At 37.6% G+C, this 4,285-nt stretch overlaps 1 non-coding gene across 1 annotated transcript; it reads left to right on the top strand.

The window, feature by feature from the left end:
- Positions 1–3,687: 3,687 nt before the first annotated feature.
- LOC111753654 (U6 spliceosomal RNA) lies at positions 3,688–3,795 on the top strand. Its single transcript, XR_002788442.1, has one exon. It is a non-coding gene; the product is annotated as a U6 spliceosomal RNA (small nuclear RNA).
- Positions 3,796–4,285: the final 490 nt, after the last annotated feature.

Genomic DNA, 4,285 nt, shown 5'->3' with positions numbered 1-4,285 from the left:
TAGGTGGAGAAGCCGAGGAAGGCCTCGCAGGGGAAGACACTCATGAGAAACATGCCAAGTGAGTGCACCAGAAGAGAGGGAATTGCAGTTTGAAAATTCCCCCTTTGTAAAAATGAAAATTGATGCTGGAGACGGACTGGCTCTAGATTACAGAGATACTCACGATGCAGTTAAGGGACTTTCAGCTGCCTCGATGTCACTGATGCTGCACCACACCTGTCTCCCAGAGCCAGAGTCGAGTGTGAATCTGTCACTTTGCCAGCCGCCCTCCCCCGGGCCCAGCTTTCAGACACTAATTGTGACCTCCCAGAAACTATCAGATAGGGAAAAATGCGTCTTTCCTGAAGAGCAGGTAGATACGTCCTGTTACATTGAAAGAAAATAAACAATGAGACCATTACAATATATCCCCAAAGAAAATCCAGCCTACGAGGGGTGTTTGTTAGTAAGCAAACAGTGTCACAACTCAAAACAGGTGAAGCACTCTGGTTTCGAATCATGAGAGTACTAAATTGCCCCATTACAATGCCAACTTTAATTTTCTCTCTCCAAGAAACTAAATCAGTCTTGCTCTGTCTCCACCTTGCAGGTCCGTTAGTCTTGACCACAGGATGGACAGCCACTACTGGACACATCGGCCTACCATTTTCCTGCAGACTTAAAAATCTAAACAAAAGATTGGTGCTTCTGAAGTCTTCTGGGTTTGCTTAGTCATGGATGCATTAGAATTGTACCCCTACATTCCAACTCAATACATGAAAAAATTAGACCAAATTAAAAAAATCTAGGCAACCATTGATAAAACGTATTAATAAGGACCAGCTCCCTTTAGATTTTTGTAATTCACTGGCTTTAGCCATATAGTGGATCACACTGTGTCGATGAGCATTACTGCTTTAACGTAATGAGGTGATTGGTGTGAATTTTAAGAGCTAGTGAATTATTCACAAGGGTTTAGATTATTTTAATAATTCAGCAAATTTACCTCGTATTGAAGCAATGAAAATGTTCATTAATAGTTGACACTTCCAACCAACGTTTTGCCAAAGACTTTTCTAATATCTTAAAAATAAGTTTACTGGGCTTTGACTATTCTAGAGTATAGTTCTCACTGCTACATTGTACAAATAAGGACACGGGCCAAAAAGATTGGACAAGGACAAAGAATATGTGTCAGCACTGAAACTAAAGTCTTGGATCCCCATCTGGGTGTCTCATTACAAAACAGGAGGAGATAAAGATGGATATTTAATCCAGGCTGAGCTCAGAGGTGCCATTCCAATGATTTGGGAAGAAATTGAGTTTGCAAAAATGAAAGTAACATAAGAGGGAGAAATAAGATAGAGGAAACTCAACTTTCATCCGTGGAGGACACTTGGAGGGTATTTGAATGTATTCTCTCAATCTGTCAAGCAAAACAAAAATCTCAGGAAGGTGGGACAAGCTATTAAAAGGTACACCTCAGCTTCAGGAAGTGAGCATGTGAAGGAAAGGTAAATCTAGATTTCTTTAGAAATTTTCTATATAAGAACCAAAGGTTTATTTAGAAACTAAAGATTCCCCTTTCTGCCATGGGTTGGTTGGTGACCATGGGCAGATTCCTGAATCTCTCTAGAAGGCACCGGGGAGGGGATTCAGGGAAAGAGTTTGTCTCTGTGCTTGGCACATAGTGTGCCTTCAACAAGAGGCAGTTTCTACTGCCATTACCTGTGTGCTGTTATTGCCAGTGTTGTTGTTCTTATTACGTGGTCCCACTTTATGGTTTTGGTTTCCCACTTTTGTTCATCACATTTCATCCAGTGGCATTATGATCTGTGATTTCCTATTACAGGCAGTGTTTTAGTAAAGAAGCAACATACCCGATCAATGAACAGATCAGCAAATTCAATTGCTTCAAAACCTGGATTCTGTACTTTAAGAAAAAAATGACTTTATCTCTCACTTTTCCAAGATGACAGAGGTCACTGAATGTCTGTTGTGAAGTTCCAGTGAACGCTTAACACGAATTCATTTTTAAATCTCTATAATTTTTATCCTTTTACATCAGAAACAAATATTCTGCCTCCTCTGAAATTGCCTTCCCCCAAGGTTCAAATACTTGTGAGGAAATTGCTACAATTTTTGCTTATTCTCTTTTACATTTTTACCTTAAAAAATCACAGAGTATCTTAATATTCTCATAAAATTGGTACATACAAACATTGAAGTACAAAACAGAAAGTAAAAAGTCACAAAATTCTACTACTTAACATCTCTGTAATTAAGTATATGTTCATTATGTTCTTTATCTTTGCACATGGAGAGAACAATATGTAGACGTAATTCCTCAAAATTTGGATTACTTTTCAATAAAAATGTTTTTAATACTTTTATTGAGAATTGTCACACTACACATCAGGAAAATCTTGAGTTGAGTAAGACAAGGCAGCCAACGCCTGGGCATGGTGGTGCACACACGTAATCCCAGTATTCAGGAGGCTGAACCAGGAGGATTACCATGAGTTTGAGGCCAGCCTGACCTGCATAGGAAGACCCTGTCTTAATAAAAGAAAGAAAGAAAGAGAGAAAGAAAGAAAGAACGACAGATGTTAATACAGACATTGGAATTGTCTAATATGATGCCTACTGTGCTCAACATGAAAATGCTTCAACAAGCAATTATGAGCATGCTTGAAGCAAATAAAACTGGAAATCCTCAAAAACAAATAGAACATAAAGGGAAGAATCAAATGGAAATTTTACAACTAAAAATACAACTTTAAAGCTCTCAGCCCATCAGATCTCATTGTCTCAACAGCAGAACAAACAAGATAGAGGAAAGAACCAGTAGGCTTCAAGAAAGAACAAGAGGAAGTACCTGTTTTGAAAAATAAAAAGATAGAAGAAAGAGTATGCTGTGGATTTCTGGGATGTGTTGGAGTATAAATATCTAATATTTGAGTCTCAAAAAGGATGGAAGAAAAGAATGCAGATAAAAAAGAGTATTCAGGGAAATAATGACTGAAATTTTCCATAATAGGCAAAACACATAGCTCCATAGTTCCTTATGAGTTCATTTAACTTTAGTTACTTTTTAAAGACTCTGTGTCCAAATATAGCCACATTTTAAGGCTCCAACATATGAATTTCAGGGTCACAATTCAGTATATAACATACTCTATTCATATCATTAGCACAAATCTTTTTCACATTTTAGCTGTATCTATGTTGTTCCTTGAGTTTCTAGTTTACTACTTTTGGCTTTAAAAAAAATTTTGTTCTTAGTGCATGTTTGTAGTACACAGTGACTGCACTCATTGCAGGGAGCTGGAGCTTGTGCACCGCGCAGCCCAACCCTCCCTTTCTTCCCTTCTCTCCCCTCTCCCCGCTCCCTCCTTCTCTTGGTTTCCTCCTTTGCAAAAAATCTGTCTCTATTTCCTATTATCTATCTTTGATTTGCTTATTTATTTAGTTATTTATTTAGTGAGACGGTCTCACTATGCAGTTCGGCCTGTCCTCGAACTCACCATGTAGCTCAGGCTGGTCTCTAACTTGCAGTAATTCTCCTGCCTCAGCTGCCTGAGTGCTGGGATTACAGGTGTGTGTCACCTGTAATTTATTTATACTTTAAGTTTTTCATAGAAGAATCATGCCTGTCTGACTAAATGTGTCTAGTTTTATTTCACTTAACATTAAGATCTCAAGGTGGTGCTTGCTTTTGGCAGCACATACACTAAAATTGGAATGCTACAGAAAAGATTCGCGTGGCCCCTGCACAAGGGTGACGCAAAAATTCATATAGTTTTCCATGTTTAAAAAAAAGAGAGAGATTTCAAGGTGCTTCTGTTTTCATACAAATGACTCAAATTCATTCTTTTTTGTGGCAAAATACTATTACACTGTGTATAAATACCACACTTTCTTTACCCACTCATCTGTTGATGAACATACAGGCCACTTCTAAGATTTACCTACTATGAATTACACTGTTATAAACTGTAATAATACATGTTTAACTCTTTCAGGAAAATATCCACAAGGGGAATAGCTGGATTAAGTGGAATTAGGTTTTTGTTATTTGAAAATAGTAAAATACAACAGAACAAGACAGAACAAAGCAAGTTGAGACAATGCAGTGAAATTGGTACAGAATTTACCAGGGTAACAGTAATAGGTACCATAGTATATCTTGTTATCTTCACAATAGTTGTCCATCCAATCAGGTAAGCAAAAGCAAACCAAATACAGAACATCATAAAACCTATCAAAACAGGATATTGAATAGCACAATACAATTAATTAGGAC

This window comes from Cavia porcellus, unplaced genomic scaffold (assembly GCF_034190915.1).
Source record: "Cavia porcellus strain 051 isolate PalLab524CR breed Dunkin Hartley unplaced genomic scaffold, mCavPor4.1 scaffold_14, whole genome shotgun sequence".
Taxonomy (NCBI): Eukaryota; Metazoa; Chordata; class Mammalia; order Rodentia; family Caviidae; genus Cavia; species Cavia porcellus.
The sequence above is the reverse complement of the archived record's forward strand: the minus strand, read 5'-3'. Positions and strand labels throughout refer to the sequence as shown.